Source organism: Phyllobates terribilis, unplaced genomic scaffold (assembly GCF_046119375.1).
Source record: "Phyllobates terribilis strain yellow unplaced genomic scaffold, ASM4611937v1 Scaffold_1__5_contigs__length_1240528914, whole genome shotgun sequence".
NCBI classification, from domain to species: Eukaryota; Metazoa; Chordata; class Amphibia; order Anura; family Dendrobatidae; genus Phyllobates; species Phyllobates terribilis.
Genome location: NW_027362761.1, coordinates 491,956,803 through 491,973,701, shown reverse-complemented (window position 1 = coordinate 491,973,701; position 16,899 = coordinate 491,956,803). Strand labels below are relative to the sequence as shown.

Sequence of the window (16,899 nt, the reverse complement as noted above, 5' to 3'; positions counted from 1 at the left end):
AAAGGGAATAACTTACTGATCACTGGGGATCCAACCGCTGGGTCCACGCGGCAATCAGCTATTTTCAGGAATCCTATAGAAAAAAAATGGAACCAATATCGAGCATGCACGCTACTGCTTCATGCAAAAGGTGGCACTGGAGGGCCCAGTTCCTGGGTTTCAATGCTCCGTTCTCAGGTCATTTGGAGTCCTAGAGGTTGGATTCACAGCGATAAGTAAGTTATCCCCAATCCATAATATAGGGGATAGTTTACTATTTTGGGAAGAACTCATAAGAGTCAAGAGCTTATAAATATCATGTTATTTTATTTGCGAGGGTTATTAAATATAGTTATTTTTAATTCCTGTGAAATGTGTGCCTACATGCTATAAAAGTGTTAGGAATTCCATTCTTTTGGTGAAGATGTACTGTATACAGTCATAGCCAAAAGTTTTGAGAATGACACCAAAATTATATTTTCACATGATCTGCTGGCCTCTGGTTTTTATTAGTGTTTGTCTGATGTTTATATCACATACAGAAATATAATTGCAATCATATTATGAGTACCAATGGGTTATATTGACAGTTAGAATGAGTTAATGCAGCAAGTCAATATTTGCAGTGTTGCCCCTTCTTCTTCAAGACCTCTGTAATTCTCCCTGGCATGCTCTCAATCAACTTTTGGACCAAATCCTGACTGATAGCAGTCCATTCTTGCATAATCAATGCTTGCATTTTGCCAGAATTTGTTCGTTTTTGTTTGTCCACCCGTCTCTTGATGATTGACCACAAGTTCTCAATGGGATTAAGATCTGGGGAGTTTCCAGGCCATGGACCCAAAATCTCTATGTTTTGTTCCATGAGCCATTTAGTTATCACCTTTGCTTTATGGCAAGGTGCTCCATCATGCTGGAAAAGGCATTGTTGGGCGCCAAACTGCTCTTGGACGGTTGGGAGAAGTTGCTCTTGGAGGACATTCTGGTACCATTCTTTATTCATGGCTGTGTTTTTAGGCAAGACTGTGAGTGAGCCGATTCCCTTGGCTGAGAAGCAACCCCACACATGAATGGTTTCAGGATGCTTTACAGTTGGCATGAGACAAGACTGGTGGTAGCGCTCACCTCTTCTTCTCCGAATAAGCTGTTTTCCAGATGTCCCAAACAATCGAACAGGGGATTCATCAGAGAAAATGACTTTGCCCCAGTCCTCAGCAGTCCACTCCCTGTACCTTTTGCAGAATATCAGTCGGTCCCTGATGTTTTTTCTGGAGAGAAGTGGCTTCTTTGCTGCCCTCCTTGAAACCAGCCCTTGCTCAAAGAGTCTCCGCCTCACAGTGTGTGCAGAAGCACTCACACCAGCCTGCTGCCATTCCTGAGCAAGCTCGGCACTGCTGGTAGTCCGATCCCGCAGGTGAAACAGTTTTAAGATACGGTCCTGGCGCTTGCTGGTCTTTCTTGGGCGCCCTGGAGCCTTTTGACAACAATGGAAGCTCTCTCCTTGAAGTTCTTGATGATGCGATAGATTGTTGACTGAGGTGCAATCTTTGTAGCTGCGATACTCTTCCCTGTTAGGCCATTTTTGTGCAGTGCAATGATGGCTGCACGTGTTTCTTTAGAGATAACCATGGTTAACTGAAGAGAAACAATGATACCAAGAACCAGCCTCCTTTTAAAGTGTCCAGTGATGTCATTCTTACTTAATCATGACTGATTGATCGCCAGCCCTGTCCTCATCAACACCCACACCTGTGTTAATGGATCAATCACTAAAACGATGTTAGCTGCTCCTTTTAAGGCAGGACTGCAATGATGTTGAAATGTGTTTTGGGGGTTAAAGTTCATTTTCTGGGCAAATATTAACTTTGCAAGTACAGTAATTGCTGTTAAGCTGATCACTCTTTGACATTCAGGAGTATATGCAAATTGCCATTACAAAAAATGAAGCAGTAAACTTTGGAAAAATTACTATTTGTCTCATTCTCAATACTTTTGGCCATGACTGTATATGGAGGGTCCATAAAAACGAAACCGAGGACAGCAGACAGGTCACTGATTGTATCTGCATTTACTGTAAGCTCTATTACGCCTCTTAATGAAACCTCATAAATCACTAGAAGAACATTTAATTTCATGTCCTTGGACGAGCTCATTTTATATTCTCTTTATTCGTTTCCTCTGAGGATGCGTTAATAATACACAAAAAAACCAAATGTTTAAAAGCACATTAAAATACAACTGTTATGTAACTAAAGACGTAATAATTACATGTTCAATGAAAGCACATGCGTGTGTAGGCCCGAGATAAGTTCTGGGGAGTCTTATCAATACTTTAATTATAGATAACAAAGTGGTGCACGTTTGCTTTTAACTCTGCGCCATCCCTTCATCTCTTATGTCTTTGCTAATTTATTATATTGTGCTGTCAACTGTTTGCATTGCAGTAAATGGATGGTTTGAGAATTCCCAGCTCGTCGTATGTCCTCAAAGGAACATTCCAAGCACAACTGATACACTGTGGGTAGGCCCAGTACTTGACATACCATAGTGATTAAGTTTTGCCTAGAGTGTACTTACAAATATTTGATCCCTTAAATTGTAAGCCTTTTCCCTGTCCCGTCCCAGCAGTGAACATCCACACAATGCACAGAAACCCCTCATTTAATGCAAATTTGCATAAATGCTGCCAGCCTGATTCATTTTATAGAAGAGTCCCGCAAAATTGTGATTGTTGACATGTTACCCAAAAATAATTATGTTCTATTGGATTTCATCCTTTTACTATGATGTTGCATTTTTTTAAAATGTGAACAAGGCCTGACTAGCATGTTACATAAAAAAATCCTCAAGAGTAGAGTTTAGTGGAAATCTGGCCCTTCGAAGCATGATATTTTCCAAGGTTGCTAAAGGCACCTTTACAAAGGTCCATAGGATAGTAAGCCAAAGAAGCATTTGTAAGGTTCCTAATTCCCGATCATTGGCCCGTGTAAATATCAGCCAACAAATAAGCAAAACACTTGTTTGCCAGCTGTACAGATAGCTCGTACAGCCTTCAAAATTTTTGCTGCCCTCCTGTGTTAACAAAGGACATGCTGTCAACAATATGTAAACTGTATAGGGACTGAACGACTATTTTTCCCCATACAGTTTTCTTCGGCCCATCTAAATGGACCTTAAATGAGTACTGATAGACTTGTGATGTGGTGGATGAACGCTTATTACAGTCTGTCCTTAAGAAAGAGGGATTTTTCCCAGTGTCCGTAATATAAAATAGACGAGTCCCTGATTTTTATTGAAATAGAGGATTTTTTTATTGTAACTGCCCTATTATTACAGGTCAGAAAATTCGGATCATAAGTTCAAATTAGTATTTTAAGCCACTGTCTTAATTACTTGAGTTTTGATGTTTGGCTGAATGGTCCTAAGTAGAGATAAGCGAATAAATTCACAGGACCCAGGGCCAGTGGTCAGGACAATATTCCGTGGCCGCTGGACCGGAGCCATGCAAATTGTAACCTAACTTCTGGCATAAGTGACTTCTCTTGATTAGCTAGCCTGGCATGTGTGCCCCCCTAAGATGACGTTACACCAGCAAACTAATAAAAAAAGGAGCCATGGATGTTATCAGGTAGAAGGAGGTTCACAAGGCTCCTGTCCAGCGGTCACTGAAAACTGACCATTCTGTTGGATGAGGTTCCTGCAAATCCCTTCACTCATCTTTAGTTCTGACGAAAAAAAAAAGGTTGGAGTCCCTGTTTCCAATGGGATTAGGGGAATAATAGGTCTGGAGAGTTTGCATGCAATACTAATGGTCAGAAATGGTCAAAGACATATCACAATAATCCATTGTTCTATTTTACTCTTAGAGAAAGACCAAAACCACGGCGGCCATTTTCCCGGAGTCCACTGCATTGTATACCATGGGGGGGCCCGGGCTTTCTCAAAATGTCAGCGGAGCTTCAGCACCAACAAACACCCGCAGCGTCGCATATCCGAACACCCCCTCCTCCTGGCAAGGGGTCTGCAGCATCACCCCACTCCTGCCTCTGCTGCCGCCACCAGCAGCGACCCTGGAACCCCGCACCACCGCAGCCGGTAAGGTATATTTGCATTATAAGACGCACCCCTATTTTCCCCCCAAATCTGGGGGGGAAAAAGTGTGTGTTATAAAGCGAAAAATACGGTAACTGTAGTTTATCACATCTTTTGGAAGATGAGTACAATTTCCCTAGCCACACACAGGCCTGATTACTGCCACACCTGTTGTCAATTAAGAAATCACTTAAAAAGGACCTGCCTGACAAAGTGAAATAGACCAAAAGATCCTCAAACGCAAGACATCATGCTGCGATCCAAAGAAATTCAGGAACAAATGAGAAACAAAGTAATTGAGATCTATCAATCTGGAAAAGGTTATACAGCCATTTATAAAGATTTGGGACTCCAGCAAACCACAGTGAGAGCCATTATCCACAAATGGTGAAAACATTGGGCAGTGGTGAACCTTCCCAGGAGTGACCGGCCGACCAAAATTACCCCAAGTGTGCAGCGACGACTCATCCAAGAGGTCACAAAAGACCCCACAACAACATCCAAAGAACATATGGTGGTGGTAGTGTGATGGTCTGGGGCTCTTTTGCTGCTTCAGGACCTGGAAGACTTGCTGTGGTAAATGGAACCATGAATTCTGCTGTCTACCAAAAAATGCTGAAGGAGAATGTCCGGCCATCTGTTTGTAACCTCAAGCTGAAGTGCACTTGGGTTATACAGCAGGACAATGATCCAAAACACACCACCATGTTCACCTCATAATGGCTTAATAAAAACAAAATTAAGACTTTGGAGTGGCCTAGTCAAAGTCCTGACCTTAATCCAATTGAGATGCTATGGCATGACCTTATAAAGGCCGTTCATGCTCGGAAACCCTCCAATGTGGCTGAATTACAACAATTTTGCAAAGATGGGTTGGCCAAAATTCCTCCAGAGCATTGTAAAAAACTCATTGCTAGTTAACGCAAACGCTTGATTGCAGTTGTTGCTGCTAAAGGTGGCCCAACCAGTTATTAGGTTTAATGGGCAATCACTTTTTCACACAGGGCCCCTGTAGGTTTGGATTTCTTTTTCCCCTAATAATAAAGACTTTAATTTAAAAATTGCATTTTGTGTTTACTTGTGTTATCTTTGTCTAATATTTAAATTAGTTTTGTGATCTGAAACATTTAAGTGACAAACATGCAAAAGAATAAGAAATCAGAAAGGGAGCAAACACTTTTTCACATAATAGGAAAAAGTTTAATATATAAAAGTTCACATAATATAGGAAAAAGTTTGGGCACCCCTATTAATCTTAAGCTTAATGTTTTCTTAAAATTGGTGTTTTTGCAACAGCTATTTCAGTTTGATATATGTAATAACTGTTGGACACAGTAATGTTTCTGCCTTGAAATGAGGTTTATTGTACTAACAGAAAATGTGCAATCAGCATTCAAACAAAATTTGACAGGTGCATAAGTATGGGCACCCTTATCATTTTCTTGTTTTAAATACTCCTACCTACTTTTTGCTGACTTACTAAAGCACTTTTTTGGTTTTGTAACCTCAGTGAGCTTTGAACTTCATAGCCAGGTGTATGCAATCATGAGAAAAGCTACTTAAAGTGGCCACTTGCAAGTTGTTCTCCTGTTTGAATTTCCTCTGAAGAGTGGCATCATGGGCTCCTCAAAACAACTGTCAAATGATCTGAAAACAAAGATTATTCAACATAGTTGTTCAGGGGAAGGATACAAAAAGCTGTCTCAGAGATTTAACCTGTCAGTTTCCACTGTGAGGAACATAGTAAGGAAATGGAAGAACACAGGGACAGTTCTTGTTAAGGCCAGAAGTGGCAGGCCAAGAAAAACATCAGAAAGGCAGAGAAGAAGAATGGTGAGATCAGTCAACGACAATCCTCAGACCACCTCCAGAGAGCTGCAGCATCAACTTGCTGCAGATGGTGTCACTGTGCATCGGTCAACTATACAACGCACTTTGCACAAGGAGAAGCTGTATGGGAGAGTGATGCGAAACAAGCTGTTTCTGCAAGCACGCCACAAGCAGAGTCGGCTGAGGTATGGAAAAGCACATTTGGAGAAGCCAATTTCTTTTTGGAAGAAGGTCCTGTGGACTGATGAAACCAAGATTGAGTTGTTTGGTCATACAAAAAGGCGTTATGCATGGCGGCAAAAAAACACAGCATTCCAAGAAAAACACTTGCTACCCACAGTAAAATTTGGTGGAGGTTCCATCATGCTTTGGGGCTGTGTGGCCAATGCCGGCACCGGGAATCTTGTTAAAGTTGAGGGACGCATGGATTCCACTCAGTATCAGCAGATTCTTGACAATAATGTTCAAGAATCAGTGATAAAGTTGAAGTTACGCAGGGGATGGATCTTTCAGCAAGACAATGATCCAAAACACCGCTCCAAATCTACTCAGGCATTCATGCAGAGGAACAATTACAATGTTCTGGAATGGCCATCCCATTCCCCAGACCTGAATATCATTGAACATCTGTGGGATCGTTTGAAGAAGGCTGTCCATGCTCGGCGACCATCAAACTTAACTGAACTGGAATTGTTTTGTAAAGAGGAATGGTCAAAATACCTTCATCCAGGATCCAGGAACTCATTAAAAGCTACAGGAAGCGACTAGAGGCTGTTATTTTTGCAAAAGGAGGATCTATTAAATATTAATGTCACTTTTCTGGTGAGGTGCCCATACTTATGCACCTGTCAAATGTTGTTTGAATGCAGATTGCACAATTTCTGTTAGTACAATAAACCTCATTTCAAGGCAGAAACATTACTGTGTCCAACAGTTATTACATATATCAAACTGAAATAGCTGTTGCAAAAACACCAATTTTTATAAAACATTACGCTTAAGATTAATAGGGGTGCCCAAACTTTTTCATATAACTGTATATATATATATATATATATACACTGTATATATATATATATTTATAAATCCAATAAAGCTAATAGTGCTGTATTGGGATCGATTGAGCCATTTTGTTCTAGACTTTTATTGAGCATGTGGCCATTATTTTTTTCTAAGTCAGCTCTTCTAACCTGGCATAATTACTGATCATCTGACAGTTTCAACTAATGGAGGATAATTTGTCCTTGGATATGACAGCATATTAGATCAAGTCTCTGCCTTCATAGTAATAGCTACACAGCAGATTCATTGATATGGCTTCATGAACTTAATATAACAATGTTTTATTTGTTTTGGAAGACCAGTCTTAATGAACAGGCCCACTGAAGTATGATGCGCCTATTTCAGACCTAGGCAAATTGTGACTCGCAGGCCACATCTGGCCCTCTGGCTGTTCCATTCCGGCCCGCGAACTTAGACAGCCGAGGGGCTGAAAACAGTGGCCCACATGCCATACCAATTCCACTGCCTCTCGTCCACCGCTGCCCGCTATCACTGCTATTTGCATCCTCATGATACAGACAGTAGTGAATACATTGGTGGAGGGCAGAACCACAGGCTCCTTCTTCTACCAATCAGAGAGTGCGACTGAGCCAGTAGACACAGTGACGTTATTTCATTGCGCTGCTGCTGCTGAGACTCAGTGCACAGAAGACAGGAGCATTGGGGGAACGGATGAGTATGGTTGTCTTTTCCTTCATATGTGTATGGGATATTTACATGTATATTGGAGGCTATGTGGGGGCTCATACTGTATATAGAAGGCTATGTGGGGGCTCATACTGTATATAGGAGGCTATGGGGGATCATAGTTTATGTAGGAGGCTATATGGTGGCTCATACTGTATATTGGAGACTATGTGGGGGCTGATACTGTATATAGGAGGCTATGTGGGGGCTCATACTTAATATAGAGGGCTATGTGGAGGCTCATACTGTATATTGGAGGCTATGTAGGGTCTCATGCTGTACAAAGGAGGCTATGTGAGGGCTCATGCTGTATATTGGAGGCTATGTGAGAGCACATATTGAAAATATGGGGCTGTGTAGGGGCTCATACTGTAAATAGGAGGCTATGTGGGGACTCATACTGAATAAATGGGGCTGTGTAGGGGCTCATGCTGTATATTGGAGGCTATGTGGGGGCTCGTACTTAGTATAGGAGGCTATATGTGGGGTTATGTTGTATATAGGAGACTATGTGGGGGCGCATACTACATATAGGAGGCTATGTGGGAACTCATACAGTATATTGGAGGCTATGTGGGGACTCATACTGAATATATGGGACTGTGTGGGGGCTCATGCTGTATATAGAAGGCTAGTTGGGGACTCATACTGTATATAGGAGGCCATGTGGGCCTCATCCTGTATATAAGAGTCCATATTGGATCTTATACTGTATATTGGGGGCTACGTGGGGGCTCACACTGTACATAGGGGGCTATGTGGAGGCTCATGCTGAATATAGAGGGCTATGTAGGGGCTCGTGCTGTATATTGGATGCTATGTGGGGGCTCATGCTGTATATAGAAGGCTATGTGGGGGCTCATGCTGAATATATGAGCACAGAAGACAGGGGTATTGGGGGAATGGATGAGCATGGTTGTCTTCTCTTTCATATGTGTATGGGATGTTTACATGTATATTGGAGGCTATGTGAGGGCTCATACTGTATATAGAAGGCTATGTGGGGGCTCATACTGTATATAGGAGGCTATGGGGGATCATACTGTATGTAAGAGGCTATATGGGGGCTCATGCTATATATTGGAGACTATGTGGGGGCTCATACTCTCTATATGAGGCTAAGTGGAGGCTCATGCTGTATATAGGAGGCCATGTGGGGGCTCATACTGTATATAGGAGGCCATGTGGAAGAAAATACTGTATATAGGTGGTTATGTGGGGGCTCACACTTTATATGGGGGCTATGTGGGGGCTCACACTGTGTACAGGAGATTATGTGAGGGCTCACGCTGTATATAGGGAGACTGTGTCAGGGCTCATACTGTATATAGGGGATTGTCAGCATATTTAATTCTGCACAATATTAAGTGATAATATATTGGTTCTGCCTATTGGTTCGGCCCCCCACAACAGTCACGGCCCCTCAGGAAAATTAATTGCGCACACCTGGCCTAATTTATTAAGAGGCACATGGCATCTCTTAACTGGCATGCGCCACTGACAGAGGTGTTGCTACAGTCAGGTACTGGAGTCACATCTAAAAATTGGCATAACTTTTCATGAATTTGACAAGCAAGCATAGCCGCATCCCATCTCACTCCTTGATCCGCCCTTGTTATGCCCATATTGGTGTAGCTGGATGAGACTTGCGTGAAAACACCTAAAGTTGCAATATTTTTGTTCAACTTTTATGGTGTCTAAAAATATTGCGACTTATAAAGGTGTTTTATGCAAGAATTCTAGTGTAAACACCTTAATGAAAAGCCCCCTTAATAGAATTATTGCATTTCCTAATATACAATATATGGTTTTATTTCAACTTGTCCTATATATAATACATATCAACTACAAGCTGTTACCAACACCAGTTTTCTATAGATAAAATATTAGCCAAAATTATAAAGGGCAGCATTGATGCCACAAGGGAGAAAGGTCCCAAAGTGCAATTATCTAAATTTAAGCAAATAATTAAGACAAGAACAGGAGAGGCTCAGCTCTGGGAGGATGATGAAAAGAACAAATCACAAATTCCACTGATATTGATCTCCTGTCAAGCCATGAATGGATTAAACTGTTCAAAAGATGCTTTGTACAAAATAGCTGCGATATTTAGAATTTTAGGAAAAGGTGGAGTAAACTGTGAAGTGTAATTACACACCCATCACCATGCATATATACGTCTTCCAGGGGAGCTAACCAGTAAGCATATACTGTATATATTGGAAGTGGAAATCTGTCACAGGAAATCTAGTCTAGAAAAAGGAAAGGTTTTTCTAAAGAGATGTTTCTCTGTATACCTATATCATAATTTTCAAGGGAATCTGTCATCAGGTTTTGCTACCCCATCTCAGAGCTGCATAATGTAGAGACAGAGACCCTGATTCCAGCCATGTGTTACCTACTTTACTTGTTGATGCAGTTTTGATACAGTCACTTTTATCTGCTGCAGCTCTACCTGTTCTCTTAATGCTGAGCTCTGCCTAACCCCACCCACTCCACTGATTGGTAGCTTTCTATGTACACTGGCCGAAAGCTGCCAATCAGTGGTAGGGGCGTGGTTGGACTACCTGACAGCAAGTTCACTAGTCCTCTAGTGATAATCTCCTGCTAATAAAATAATGATTTGATAAAAACTACAGCAAGCAGCCCAGTAAGTGACACATCGCTGTGTTCAGGGTGTTTGCCTCTACATTTTGTTACAGTTAGATTAAGTAGCAAAAACCTGTTGACAAATTCCCTTTCAATGTAGACATTTAGCCTTAGACAATATCAAAAAATGTTCCAAAGTGTAGTGCGTTTTCCTTGATCTCAGAATCACCATATGCTGATCCTTCGTGTTGCGTAGGCCTTTAGGCTCAAGCACGTGACTGTATTATTGCTCTGTGCAGTCTCTGAATTATAGTGTTGTAATACAATGTCTATAGCAGTCTATGGCTATAATTTTGCCGATTTCTCAGGGAAGCAAAGTTTTCCTGTCAGATAGCATATGTGATTCACTCTCTACTGAATGTTCTTCCATATACACTGATGGACCACTAATGAGGCCCACACATCACCACATTCTGCCTGGAAAGGCTCCAGTAGAGAAAGCTGGTAAAACCATTATTTTGATAACTGCTATTATTGCAATAAATGTAGATAAATAGCTTGAAAAGCTCACAGAAATATCTTGCAATTCACTAGTTAACTTTTGGATTGCTTTACTACAAGGAGATTGGGAGTAATTATCCCTAGGATTAAGCCAGCTCTGAGCATTAGATTAATTTTAGTCAAACCTGCCGATCTTGTTGGGAATGGTTGACCATCTAATGTGCATGGTAGTGTCCTGACCCTCCCGGGACAGCAGATGTCAGCGGAAATAAAGATTGGGCTGTTTCCTTTCAACATGCCTGATCCTTAAGTATCAGAGATGTTTGGTAGTGGCTTACTGACCTCTTTTCATTCACACCTATCAAGATAAGACCCTATTGCGCTTATTGTCCTTCCAGCTCTACATTTTATTTTATTCACACCTTGGCTGAGATGAACATGTGTACTGAGGGTGAGAACGAATAGCTATCAGGCAAAAGAGAGGACAACTATCTAAATTGCATGTCTATCATTTCAATCCAAGAAAGTCCATACACAATCCAGTTCCTTCTTTGTGTTATGGTGACCACCAAGGAACACTATTAATCCCACCTCAGATCAATGCATTCTCATTAACAATAAGCAACTCTAATAGACATGTTAGTATCCCTTAAAGCACCACTCAGGTGTTTTTTGGAGGTATTTTTCCAATGCTGGAGTGGTGCTTCTAACCTAAGATCTCTGACCCCAGTCTTATACTTATCCATTACCTAGTCACCTTTTATTGGCGCTGCTCCGGTCCCACCATCTTGTGACCCCCAATGTCTGACAGGCCGGAAGTCAGAAGTTACAGTACATCACAAGCTCTCAATTGAAGTCTGTGAGAGCCAGAACGAGGTTCTCATGGTCTTGTATTGAAAAGTGACCTCTGGCTCGCCCAGCAAACACTGGAGGGATTTGACAAGTCACAAATTGCTGGAGACCAACCGTAGTGGTGGTGATAGAACGTGAATACGGCGGCGGGTAGGTATAAGTCCGGGGGCAGGGATCTTAGATAAGAAGCACCACTCCAGTGCTGCAATAAAAAAAACGCTGGAGTGGTGCTTTAAGAAATTATTGGCATTATGCCATACAGCACACCCATATAATGCTCTCCCTCCATATTTCTCCATAATGCACATCATTTTCTGTACATTTACCATCATTTAAATGGTATCCTCAGAATTCTCTCCATGTTACAGTTTCTGAACCTCTTGAGAAGATGGACTGAGCAGCGATCAGCAATGTAAGCTTCTTCTTGAATACCGAGACTTCCGCGCTCGAGTCTCCATAGAACCTGCTTTGTCCATAGGACTGCTGTGTGAGCAATCTATGATACAATCCAGAATTGTGGACATTTTCTCTGCAGTACAGTGTAGTATCGCAGAATGATGTGATGCAGGAGTCACAGCGACTGGGAATTCATCATCAAGCCAACGCCACTAAACACTCCAGTCTCAATGGCGGTTAATAGTCCCAATCTAGTAATGCAATTATCATTAGTCTGCTGCGATTCAATTATGCTATATGATGTCTCGTACATTCCTACTAGCTTGTAAAACCTTAGAAAGATGTCATGGATGTCAGAAGGGAAGGAACAGAAGTGAGGGGACTTATCTCCTTCTCAATAATTCCACCCACTTTCTATTACATGACAGAAGAGAAAATGAGATTAGACAAGGGAAGCACCCTATAGCGAACAAATAATCCACATTCCTGCCAAATAGCCTGTACAACCAAAAAATCTGCAATCCGCAACCTAAGAGACATGATCTATACGGTCGTAGTTGTATGATGAGCTTCTTTGCACCCCATCTAAGTAAATACGCAAAATTTTGCAATTTTTTTTGGATAAATTTATAAGTAAAGGACATCTGTAAATTCTAGAAATTTGTAGACTTTTTGTGTAAATTTATATGTAAAGAATATCTGCACCAATTTCTCAAACATATCTCTGTTTTCCTTAGCCCGATTTAGTGTTTTCAGCAGAGTGAGAAATAATAGGGTCCACTGCGCTGCAATCCCATATATATGGATACGCAATGTCTGACGTGTCCCATATAATGATAATCTATGGACATACGCAGTCTGGGTCACATAGATTGGCACTTTATACTGCACTGTATAACTCCAAATTAGGGGGAAAGTAGTTTTGAGGTTATAATTAGTTACCAATATAAAATATATTATTTTTTTATTACCAATGATCGTCGACTTATTAGAAATATAATTGTTTGGCCTATCTACAGTCCATGCCGCATAGCACAGCAGATGGAAATGGCTCTCCATACATAAAATCATTTGTGGTTATTGGATTCATTTCCCTGTGTTTGCAAACAGATATACAGTAATTGAATAGCTTTTTGTTTAGTCTGATGCTTCCACCGATGACGTAATCTATATAGTCTCCGGGCTAGGTCTAGAGCACTAGAAGCCTCCGAACAAGCTCTACGTAAAATTTCAGACTATTTTATAACATGGCAGCATTATACATAGATTCATTAATGGACTCATTGAATCTAGTGATAAACATGAGAGAAAACTGTTTGTCTTAATGACCATAAAGGCAAACAATGAGTGCGAGGAGTGATTGGGTCTGCCTACAAAGCTAGTAAAACTTCATTTTCAGCCCTAAGAAATATCAGGGAAGCTAAGCGGCAGACTATAGGGATATATGAACAGCGATAGTGTATTTATTATGCAGAATGGATCTTTGTATATAAAATGTTCATAACATGCGGCTGCAAGACTTGTTCCCGTCTTCAGATTGTGACTGTGAAAACCATAATTTTCTCAGTGGTAAAGGCTATGAACGCGCTGCAGAGATCACAGCTAACTAGTCATTTAGAAGAAAAGACTACACTGGGTGTATAATCTAATTTATAATTATTTGATCTGATGGTAAAAGGGAATGTCTAGAATGGAAAATCTAAGACGCCAAGTCTACACGCTCGTAATTCATCACATGCTAATGGGACATGTGGGCTTGACTTATATTCATGATGACCCCCTTCCTGATGTCTGAGGTCACCCTGTATATCGTGATTGATATGTATGTATATATATATATATCTTCTTGCCATCAGATCACTGCGGCAACTTAGAAGTTGAGTAGCTGCTAAAATTTATGGTCAACTTTTTGATTATCGTAGACGTGACTGTTCCAGTAAGACGCCGCCGGTTACAGGAATCCCCCCCCCCACTCCCCTCCTTACTATCCACGTTCCTGGTTATCCTCCTCACTCTGCACTGCAGTTGACTGCAGATTATCCTGTGCATGTCCAAAAACTGTTTATCGCTATCAGTGTTTTAATTCAGCCGGTCCATGTTTTATTACCACTTGAAGGAAGAGCGACCACTATCAATCACAGCGCACCCTTTGACGCACACTGATTCTGGTAATGAGATTTTGTTTGCCCTGACACTCTGCATTTGGCTCACTGTGCAGTTGTTTGACAAATGACAGCTCCCGTGGATGACTCAGACTCCGCAGAACCAGCAGGTCCTGTTTAACCCCTATTTTACCAGAGGGACCTTGAGAGCAGAGCTCTGCAGGCAGCCGAGGCAGTGAAGAGTGAAGGCACGCTAGTTCTGCAGCATGCTTCCTGCACTTTGAGCTAAGTACAAGACTGCAATAAGTTTCCTGATGCAAGATTAACTGTGAGGGTGCAACACCATAATGACGACTACTCATCATTTCTACTGCACCTAGCACTACGCACAGTCCGTAGATTAATCCATGCATTACAGAGACACTAAATCTGAATTATATTGCACAGACGTTGGCCGTGTGGTTTAATGCAATCTATTGTTCTCAGTAAGCAGCAGATGACTGTAGTATTCTTCAACTAAATTAGTCCAAAAAATCAACTGCCCCCATAAACACTCCCCTAGCTAACGTCTATCCATTTATATTAAAAAAAAAACTCTAGAGAAATTTACACACCATTTAAGAATAGTATTAGGAGCACATTCAATAAGTCTGTAGAGGTAAGGTTTTAAATACAGTAACACCACTTCCAGAAGACCACCCTGTTATCCAGACCAGATTTTCATTTTTTATGCATACCGACTATCTTCTTTTAGAAGACCGATTTTTAACGTAAATCAGGGAGGTCATCTCCAAGAGGTTTCACTCTGTTTCTATACATTGTAATAAGTGAACCAAAATTCTCCAAAACCACTAAAAATCTGAATTCTACTAGGAATAAACCATTGTAGTCCTTTCTATGCATTCTCTACACGACACAAGCAAGTTACCTCTAGACCAATAGTAAATCTGTCTAAATACACAAAAAGTTACCAAGATCATGCAAATTCGGATATCTCGTGTTGTGTCGGGAAAGTGTAAGCGTCCTAATGATAAGTGATGGAGAAGTGTGAAAGTATCTGTCAGTCTGTGCACCCTGCTTACCTCGTCCACCTGCTCCTAGTCGCTCATTCTCAGCAGTAGTGTATTTCTCAGTGCAGGGAGCTGTCCGCTTCTCAGTGCTGAACGGGCCACCAAATAGGGAAGACTGACTAGCACATTGGGTGGATCTTACTCTGCAGTTCTATTCTGCTGCAGTGCTGAATAAGAAGTATAAAGAAGGAAGAAAGTGTCTTGCACACATACACACATGCTTTTTGTTCTGAATAAGATGAGAGGTAAAGGCGTACAGATGAAATGAACAGGGAGGGAAGATTTGTGTGTAATCAATAATTGAAACGCTGGGAGTGGAGTGGGCAATCCCAGCTCATAGTGGGAAGCAGCCTGGAGCAGCTGTGGGGGTGGAGTGAATGCAGGCGTGTGGGGTTATCCGTTTTGCTTGAATAACAATGTATGAAGAGGAGAGAATAGAATAGACTGCACCTCCTGGGTCGTCTCTGTGCTTTATCTGGGGTATTGACTGATAGAAACCAATACTTCACTATGACTAGAGCGAAATCCTTAGGGCTACCCACCATACAACTTTATTAAGGCTTTGCACATCTGGCCATGAGAACTTCCCATTATCGAATAAACTCAAACTCCTTAACTGGTTTTTACAAACACAAAGCAGCAATGAGTTTATTTTTAAGCTGGATTTTACGCACACAGAGTTCTGACGAGTCGGACTCATCTTACAGATGATAAAATTGGTCTGAGCCCCCATATACATTAAGTCCGCTATACACATTAGGCTACGTTCCCACGATCAGTGTTTACGGTGTTTTTGATGCCGCAGAATTTCTGCACCATATTTTACTTGCACTTTTTTTTAATTGCCTTTTTATCGCGTTTTTGACGCTGCGTATACGACGAAAACCGAATGTGCTTTTTTTTTACCTGCGGGTTTTCTGCATCTAATGTAAGTCTGTGGGGATATTCCACACAGATAACTCAGAGTACCCGCAAAAGAGATTGACGTGCTGCGGATTGGAAAAATGCACCGCAGATCAGTTTATGCACCATAAAAAAGAAGCACAGTGGGCATAAGATTTCTAGAAATCCCATCCACTTTCCTGGTGCTGTAAAACGCTGCATTTTTGAAGCAGCAAAATTACGCAGAGTTAAAAACGCGATAAACCTCAGCGTGGCACTTAGATGGCTGTTGGCCAAACGATGCTTTGGCAGATTGTTCAGTCGGCAGCCAACTCGGCCATCTCTCCCTTACACATGAGCTTTCGTTTAGCCAAGCGCTACTGTGTTCTCTATGCGAAAGCCGCCAACAGACAGCGGCTTATTTCCAGGAGAACAAAGCTATGAGCAGTCCAAACTTTCTGGATCAACATCTTCCCCAACAATCAGTTGGCTGGTGCATCCATACAACTTAGAGTGTTGGCCAGACTTGTCGATATCAGCAGTTGTGGCCAACATTAGTCTAATGTGTATGGGGGGGTTAAATTTACATCTGCTGAAACTGCTGATATTGGCAGGCTAGGCTGACATCTAAAGTGTATGGGATCCTCCCGACTCTCCCCCGACAAATCATGTTAGTACAGGTAACAATCTAGCATATCCAATTTCTGAATGCAGATACTTTTGTTTTCGGGAGATGAGCCACAATGAGAGGAGCGCTCCTGTGCATGTATAAGAGAAAGTTGACGGATGAACTTTTTCTTTTATTCTTGGAGAATCACAACAAACAAGGAAGATGAGAATTGATTCTATCCTAAGGG

The 16,899-nt window shown here is 41.5% G+C and overlaps 1 protein-coding gene across 1 annotated transcript in view; it reads right to left on the bottom strand.

The window, feature by feature from the left end:
- The window catches only part of SV2C (synaptic vesicle glycoprotein 2C), a 436,269-nt gene extending 420,712 nt beyond the window's left edge, over positions 1–15,557 (bottom strand). The window contains exon 1 of the mRNA XM_073680145.1: positions 15,173–15,557. The gene's annotated coding sequence lies outside the window, so the exon portion shown is untranslated. The remainder of the gene's footprint in view (positions 1–15,172) is intronic.
- Between the last annotated feature and the right edge of the window lie 1,342 nt (positions 15,558–16,899).